This window comes from Elephantulus edwardii, unplaced genomic scaffold, assembly GCF_000299155.1.
Source record: "Elephantulus edwardii isolate Elephantulus edwardi_28Jun2011 unplaced genomic scaffold, EleEdw1.0 scaffold00278, whole genome shotgun sequence".
Lineage (NCBI taxonomy): Eukaryota > Metazoa > Chordata > Mammalia > Macroscelidea > Macroscelididae > Elephantulus > Elephantulus edwardii.
Window position 1 is genome coordinate 1,289,561 of NW_006400028.1, and position 9,389 is coordinate 1,298,949.

General features: G+C 41.1%; 1 pseudogene; it reads left to right on the forward strand.

Annotated features, from left to right (window-relative positions):
• The first annotated feature begins 6,172 nt into the window (after positions 1-6,172).
• Positions 6,173-9,389, forward strand: part of LOC102858449 — an 8,892-nt pseudogene continuing 5,675 nt past the window's right edge.

Here is a 9,389-nt window from a genome sequence, read left to right on the forward strand (position 1 = left end):
GATTCAATATATATTTTTGCATATAATTCAAGAAACTGGATTAATATGAAGAAGCATGTAGTATCAGGATTTGATGAAGACTCATTAATTACCTGTGTTATGCAGATGATACAACCTTGCTCACTGAAAATGAACAAGGCTTGGAGGATTTACTGAAGAAGACCAAAGTCTAGAACCTTCAATATGGACACTGCAATGTCAAGAAAACAAAAATCCTTACAACTGGACCAAAAGGCAGCATCATGTTTCTTGGTATGTAACTGTTAACCTGATGTTTGCTTTTTCCCTGTATATCTTTTAATAAAGATCATCAGAAGCAGTTTGCTTTCAGCTAGCAGGATCAGCATACACTTTCTCTCTCCACTCTCAGGGGTATGAAAATGTTCCAGCTTGTGATATCTTCCGAGGAGCTCTGGTGACATAGTGGTAAGAAGCTGCACTGCAATACTGAAGGCAGACAGCTCAAATCCACCAGTTGTTCTAAGGCAGAAAGATGGGTAATCTCCTCCTGTGAAAACCTGCTGGAGGGTCAGCTATGGGTTGATTCCAATTCAAAAACAAACAATATGTTGTTTTCCAGTCTGTAGGAACCTGCAACACTTTTCCCACTCTGTGACTGGAGTGGTGGGAATGAGTGCATTTGAGATGGCTAGGCTGGCACAGGATAGAAGGGCGTTTATGGCTCTTGTACATAGGGTCGCTATGAGTTGCAAGCAACTTGATGGCACATAACAACAACAACAACATCGATGATAGTATGATCCTGAGAAACACAGAGTAGCAACTACTCTAAACTCCTTGGTAAGACATGAGCTGGCAGGTGGAATAAATATCACAAAAATGTAAGGGCCTTCCACCTCAGTTAAGTTTCCAACAATCCAGTGATACTCTGGATGTCATGTCAAGAAACCTCTTTCAACATGAAGGACAAATTGTTTTATGCGGCACTTGCTATTGTTAAGAAAGAAACACGTTATCTAGTGTCCTCTTGGGATTTTGGTTGTTCTATTCTGACCCATTTACCATCAGATAAGAAGAACTTTGCTGTTGTTAGGTGCTGTCAAGTAGACATAGTGACCCTATGATCAGCCGACCTGAACCCTGCTCTATCCTGTGCCATCCTCACCATCTCTGACACAGTAGGGCCCATTGCTGAAGTCACTGTGCAAATCCATCTTGTTGGGGCTTCCAAAGCAAAGGAGAAGACTCTGACATGTACGCTGCTCTGCAACTTGGGAATATAACTTAGTAGACCCAGTGGTGATGTAGTATCTGTGGTAGACAAAGTTGCTGTATGGAGCCTATGTTGTTGTGTACCATCAAGTGAGAAATGACCCATAGCTGTCCCTCCAGAAGGTTTTCAGAGGCAGTTAATCACACAGGAGGAGATTGCCCATCCATCTCCCGCAGAGTAGCTAGTGGCCTTGAACCATGTGCCTTCAGGATTGCAGCACAACTTCTTGCCACTAGGCCACCAGAGCTCATGAGTGAATGTTCATTAAAGGACAACCTTAGTAGAGAAGAGACTTAATAATTACAAGGACATAATGATTTATCTGTGGACACAATCACTTTTTCCTTGGCTACCCGAATCCTTGTTCAACAGACTTACAAATTTGCCATAGTGCCATCTTGTTGTTGTTATGCACTGTTGAGTCAGAATGCACTCACAGCTACCCCTCCAGTGGGTTTCCAGAGGCAGTAAATAGCACAGGAGGAGATTGCCCACCTTTCTTCCACAGAGTAGTTGGTGGATTTGAACCACATGCCTTCAGGTTGACAGTGCAACTCGTTACCACTAGCCTACCACAGCTCCTTCCATTGTGTCATGGATGGAGATTATGCATAAAAATAGCTACAGCAAGAAAAACTTCCATTCACTAAAAACAATCTAGCTATAATCACAGCTTGATGTCTATCTTGCAAATGTGTTGTTGTTATGTACTGTTGAGTAGGAACTGATCCATAGCTGACCCTTGGGTGGGTTTCCAGAGGCAGTTAATTGCATGGGAGGAGACTACCAGTCCTTCTCCCGTGGAGCAGCTGGTGGCCTTGAACTGCCTTCAGAATTGCAGCGCAGCTTCTTGCTATTGGCTACTGGAGCTCCCTATCTTGCTACTAATCCCCAGTATAACATGATTCCTTTAGGGAATCACTCAGCCACCTGATTGTCCAAGAGGACTGCTTGCATTATAGAAATGGTAGCACTTTGTTCTCATTGCAACAGACTGTTACACTAGACTGTCTTTGTTCAGAATGGTTTTTGCCCTAAACACCATCTGTGGGATTAGAGAGAAAGTCTTATTCACTGTTGCAATTTTGGTTGTTTGCTTCTGACTCAGGAATTAATTTATAGCAAATGAAGTGCAGCTGTGGGCCCAGCCTATGGGATTCATTGGTTTTTCCATGTCCTCCATTATCTTGAAGCAGATAGAACAGTGGAATGACTTTCTATTTTAATTTTTTAAATTATTTTGCTAAAAATATACACAACAAATATTCATCAACACAACAACTACAATTCTACCTGGAATGGCTTTTTGAGACTGTTACAGTGATATCTGAGAAGCTCTGTGAGGCAGGGGTAATGTTCTGTAGTATGAAATGTTGTTGTTGTTGTTGTTAAGTGCCATTGTTGACAACTCATAATGACCCTATGAACAAAAGACCTGAACACTTGTATAACTTTTATCATTTCTTCGAGTTCATAGGGTTTCTGGAGGCAAGCTATTTTGGAAGTGGATGCCACTCTTGCTTCCAAGCTTGTTTTAATCAGGGAGCTTCACCAAACATTGTCCAACATGGGTAACCATGATCGCATTTGACACATCAGTGTCACAGGGTTTAGCATCACAGCAACCACAAGGTATCAAATGCGTGGGTTTTTTTGTTTTTTTTTGTTTTTTACAGTAAGATTTTGGAACCCACTGTCATCAAAATGGCTACATATGCTGTTATTCTTGTTCAGTAACACTTTTTTCATACTTAAATAAGTCTGTATGTAAATATACATAATATCCTTAAATCCCATTTTCAAATCTGATTTTAACTATGCATTCCAAGATAGTAAAACACTAACAAAATGTGGATTAAGTATTTTAAACCCAAATCTCAAGTGATCTTTACCAACAGTAATTTTGATGCACTAAAATACCATCCAAGGTCTCAGTGTAATTCTAGAGCTTGTTGATTGATACACATCAACTTTGGATTCAGCTAATACATGCCATCACATCATTGACCTCAAATGCGTTTTTAAATAGGAGACAGAATCAAATCAACTCAGACCCATTGGCGAGTAGACATTCCACCCTAATCCTCACCAGAACCAGCGAACAAACCTCTGTAGAATCCGGCTGCTGCAGACAACTTCCAACCTGTGATTTTAAGTCAGGGACCATATGTGATCTCTTTCCCTGCCCCATAAATTTCCAAGTTTGGGAATCGAGGAGTATGTATATACATATGGGAGTGACTCCATCCACTGTTACTCCCTGTGACTCACTTGTGATGTTTTTGCTTCCTGTTCTCAAAATTTCTGGATTCTGCTAGTCTAGATGTCTTAGGATGGTGGTAGATTTGTATTGTGTCAGTTTACCCAAACCATGGGAGCTCTGGTGGCCTAGTGGTCAGGACTCACACAACCAACCCAAAGGCAGGCAGTTCAAATCTATCAGCTGCAACTTGGAGAAAGATGGGCAATCTTCCATGTGATTTATAGCCTCTGGAAACCCACTAGAGGGTCTGTTATAAGTTGGTGCCAACTCCACGGGACATAACAACAGCAACCTAAGCTGTAACTACATTTTCGGAACTTCTTTCCCTTTAGTCTCTGTATTAATGTGCATGAAATTTAGAAGGCAGAAGTGAAACAGCAGCCAAATACTTTTTTATCCTTGGAAAGCACTATTGCAGCACATTTTTCCTTATCCTCTGGCTCACTTGTTAACACATGGCAGTAAACAGGCTCATAGCTCCTAGGGCTACTTCTAAATTTCCTCCTTTACCTTCTCTGGCTCATTTATCTGTTCATGTTTAGTTCCTGGGTGAAGGGCATCAGCTTCTTCTGCAGATCACTTGCAGCACTGAATCTGCAAGTTTGAAGATGGACCCAGGAGCACTCCACTCCATCACTGTGGGAGCCACCTCAGGGATGCAGTTTCAGATTGTTCTTGCTTCCTCCTCTTTGCACCCATCTTTCTTTCCCATCTGCTTGCCCTGTTGTCTTCAAAGCTGATCCTTCATTGAGTTTCTGAGATTGTAAATGGCACAAGAGGAGATTGTGCATCTTCCTGTTATGGAGCCACTGGTGAATTTTAACCAACAGAGAGATGTGGCCTTTGGGTTAGCAGTGTAACACTTATGGTCCACGCCACCTGAGCTCCTTTGTTTAGGACCCAGCACAAGATATGTAAGAGCCTTACAATAGCATAAAGCCAAATAATCTTCTATTTTATCTTATTACTAGTAATTCTGCTTCTTTGCTCAAATCCTGACTGATCCACTGGCCGTGCCAAGCTGTGTAGAATTCCAGTAATATGCAATGCTTCCATGTCTTTGTAGTTACCACTGCCTGTTGCAGAATAATTTTATAATTATTAATAATGAGACAAACAGCCAGGAATGAGATAGAGCAGAGAGCATAAAACAAGGGGCCGGCAGTTCTCAACTGAAGACCCCAAGTCATGTTCCTCTGTGTATTTATTGATAATCTGGGGAAGCAAATAATAAAAGGAATTCCTTGTAAATGAAGCCGGATTTTTCTCTATTGTCAACCTAATGCTCTAGCTCAGGAAGTATTTCCCAGGAAGTAACACTCCCTCTGTAGGGGGGGCGGTCCCAGATTTCTCCTGTCTGCAGGGAACAAACAGCTCATTTTCTGGGATCTGCCACAAGAGAAATCCTAACTTATAAATCTGCAATTCCTTCGATTCCTGAACAAGGGTTTTCATATAATATTTGGTATAAAGTTTGGCTTCCCATAACTGCCTAGAATCTACATCTCCTTCTCTGCCTAGTTAATTAATTCCTTCATGTCCTTGACTCCTCACACACCTAACCTTCTTAGAAGAGCCTCCTCTCACTCCCTTGTCCTTGTTAAATGCCCCTCCCTTTGTGTTTCCATAGCAATCCATGTTTCTTCTGTCACATCTATTTCTTGGACTGTAGTGTTAGTCTTCCCCCGTTCCCCCCCGCCCCCGATTTCTTTCCTGAGTCCAGGACACTAAACTATTTGAGGGTCCAAGTCTTATCACTTGACAGGTACATCTCAAAGATATTGTGGGCTTAGTTCCAGAGCACTGCCATAAAGCAAATATAGCCATAGAGCTTTGGGAAAATCAGCCTTCAAGGACCTCTCAGCATGCTAACTAGCAAGACTGTCAGTTTAAAGACTTGATGCAAGCCAGGGTATTTTCCATTTCTTCACATGAGTGTCAAAATTGCACAGTGAATAAGGAAGACTGAAGAAGAAGTGATGCCTTGAGTTGTGGTGGTGGTGAAGAAGACTGAATATTCCGCAGAATGCCAAAAAATCAAACAAATTTTGGAAAAGCGGAGCCAGAGTACTCCTTAGAAACAAGAATAGTAAGTCTTCATCTGACATACTGTGGGCATGTTATTAGGGAAGGCCAGTCCCTGGAGAAGGACATCATGCTTGGGAAAGTAGAGGGTCTCAGTGTAGGAGAGAAAGATCTTAAATAGGATAAATTTACAGAGACTGTAATGATTTAAGCACAAAAGATGACTGTGCAGGATCAGGCAGGCTCTAATCTGTTGTACACAGGATTGTCAGAATCAGTACTGGCTTGATGGCATTTATCAACAACATAACTACACCTATCTATACATTTATGTTGAAAAAAATTGTATTTCTATGTATTCCTGTCTACCTATATTAAACACTGTGAGTTCAAACTAATATGGTATGTTGTGGGATGATTTGTGTCCTGAAATGGCAGCTCAGATCCTCTTCAACTAAGACATAAGAAAATAAAGATAACAGACACAGATGATCATTCTGGAACCTTGAGTTTAAAATAAAAAAGGGGGGGGGGGAAGAAGTAGTTCAAACACTGAAAAAAGAAGTAGAATGAAAATGTCAAATAAAGAGACAGAACTTAGAATTGTAAAGCAGCAAGGTGCTACCTATTTGAACAGCTGATCACACAGCATGGGAACCCGGGACTATGACGGTATCTACACCAGCAGTTATAGACAGGAAAGGCGCAAATTCTGCCCCGTTGTCCCCTATGCCCTCCTGGTGATCAGGGAAGTGACTTTCTACCACGACAACCAGGTGAGTGACAAATGTCCTCCTGGCCTTTTCCAAGTCCTCTTGAGGCCAGGCCCTTGCCATCTTATCTGTATCATCTGTGTCTGGCACTGGGCACATGCTCCCAGTTCTAAATTTGGAGACTCCCTTTGGGAGCCAGCCAACTGTGCCAATACTGGTCAGCAGCCAGTCCTCGGTTTAATGCGAGGGAGCGCCACCTCTGAACTGATGTCCTTGCCTCTTACTGGGCATACACTCCACAGTCACATTTGGAGAGTGCACCCTCTGTAAAGTATGCCAACAATGAATTTCTCAGGTTGATGGTTATTGTCTCTACAACAGCCATTTATGACTGGGTACCTTCTCTGCACCCATCCCTTGCACTGGCAAATGCACCATTCATTGTCAGGCAGACTACCCTAGGTTCCTCTGAGGTCAATACAAACATTGTTACAGGATGGATGCCTTATCCCTCAATGTGCCCTAGACCAGAAGAGGTGCTTTCCATAGCCAGGCTCACACCTTGAGGTCCCAGCCACCTCTCTGACAAATAGACACTCTGACTTGTCTGGATATCCCAACCTCAAACTTCTAATGAACTGGTGGACACACTATCTCAGACCAGACATCCTGCCTTCATTCACCATAGCAGTGGGAAGAGTGCCAGTCAGGTGCACAGTCCAAGTCCCTCCAAGGTCTTTCCTTCTTATGCTCTTGTTTTTTACTTCCCATAACTTTTCAGATTTTGCCTGCTTGTTTGTTTTTAGTGAGCTCTGGTGGCATAGTCCACAGTGAATTTCATTGTTAACCCCAAGGCCACACCTCTCAGACCTTTCAAATCTACCAACTTCTGGACTGGAGAAAGATGAACTATCTCCTTTCCTGTGATTTACGGCCTCAGAAAACCAGCTATTAGTCAGCTTCTGACTAGACAGTAGAGGCGAGTGTTTTTATTTTATTTTATTCTTGCAGGTTTTTTCCTTTCTTTCTTTTTCGTCTTCCTTATCTTTCTTTGAAAGGATTCATTAAATTGACAGTGCCTGGTAAGTCCAACGAAGGAAAGGAACAAGAAGATGCAAGTAACAAAAATAATAAATGCAATGAGTGACCTTATGTCAACTGAAATAAAAAGGTTAACACTAGAATACTAAGCAGAAGGGGAGCTCTGGTGGCCTAGTGGTAAGGAGCTGCAACTACAATCCTAAAGGCATATGGTTCAAATCCACCAGATGCTCTGCTGGGAAAGGAGGGACAATCTCCTCCTGTACCAGTCAGATCTGATTTGACGGTACACTTACACAAAAATTAAAATAAAATAAAATTAATACTAAGCAGAACTATACTCCAATAAATGATAAAATCTAGAGGAAGAGGAAGTGGACTAGTTTTTAGAAACTCACTGCCTACCTAAACAAACTGACAGAGTTAAAATATTTAAACAGAATCATCACTAAAGAAGAAAGTGATCAAGTCATGCAAACACTTCGAGCTAAAAAAGGCGTTTCCCAGACAGGAATACTAGTAAATCCCACCAAACATTTATATAAGTTGTTGTTAGATGCTGTCAAGTCAACCCTAACTCATAGTAAACCTATGAACAACATATCAGGTTGGTGGTGACTGTCTCTTCACAACAGCCTTTCTCTGGCTAGATTCTTTGTTTGCATTTATCCCCTAGACTTGATGGGGTGGTATGTTTGTCTAATAGATATAAGACATATATAAAAAGAGTGGGGAATTATAGGGTGGTAGGTATCAGTTATAAAACTATAGTTCTTTTTCTTCAGCCTGCAAAACTAGTTGCTTAGCCTGTCTCCTGTCTTTAGTCATGTAGAGTAGTTTGATCTGTTTGTTTACCAGAAGAGGAAATGCATCTATCCTAGATGCTGGTGAAGCTGGTTCTCCAGTCATATGTAAACTGTGTCTTAATCTGCCTGTTTACCAGGAGAAGAACTGGGGCCTTCCTGAACTACTGATACATAGATAGGAACTGTCCTTTTCAGATGTAGAAATCACCTTTCTTACTAACAAAAGTGCATTGTTAAATGAGCTGGAGTTTCATCCTAGTATGTAAGGCCATGACCACTCCCAGACTGGGAGGCAGTCTTTGAGGCCGGGACCCACTGTCGTCCACAGATCTGTAATAAAGTGCATTTATGGATAATGCATTCCGTTTGTCTTATTGGCGACTGACTATGGAAAGAACCCCTTGTGTTCAGTAACAGACTGGTCAACACAGCATTCTCAGTCAGGTTGACTACCCTGGGCTCCTCTGTCCTGTACCACTCTATTTCACTATACTTAAGCCCATTTTTTTTGCAGTCACTGAGTCAATCCATCTTGTTGAAGGTCCTCTTCTCTTTCTCTGACTCTCTCTCTTTCCCAGCATGACATCTTTTTGCAAGGACTAGCTTCTCCTGAAAACATGCCTGAAATATGTGAGAGGAAGTTTCACCATTCTTGTCTTTAAAGAACACCTTGGTTGTAATCCCTCAAAGATTGATTTGTTTCTTCTTTTGGCAGTCCATGCAATATTCATACTCTTTATCAATACTACAATGCAAAGCTGTCAATTTTTCTTTGGTCATCCTCATTCATTGTCTAACTTTCACATGCATAGGAAACAATTGAAAATAGCATGGCTTGATTCAGGAATACCTTAGTCTTTAAACTGATATCCTTGCTCTTTAGCACTAAATAAATAATTGACAGCTGATTTTTTTCAATGAAACATATCTTTTAAATTTTTAAATACTGCTACCATGGGTTTTGACTGTAATTCCAAGTAAAATTAAATACTTGCCAACTTCAGTCTTTTCGCCACCTATCATGATGTTGTCTATTGCTGAGTAATGAAGATTTTTGTTTTCTTGATGTTCAGATAAAATCCATATTGAACATTGATGTCTTTGATCTTCTTTAGTAAGTGCTTCTTCAAGTTGTATTCACTTTCTGCAAGGTAGGTTGAGGCATCTGCATAAGGCAGATTATTGACAGGTCTTCCATTTCTGTCGTTTTCCTCTTTCAGTTTTGTTAATGTTTGTTTTATGTATTTTGCTGGTCTTTTATTTGGTGCATAGATATTTATTATTGTTATGTCCTCTTGTTCTATTGA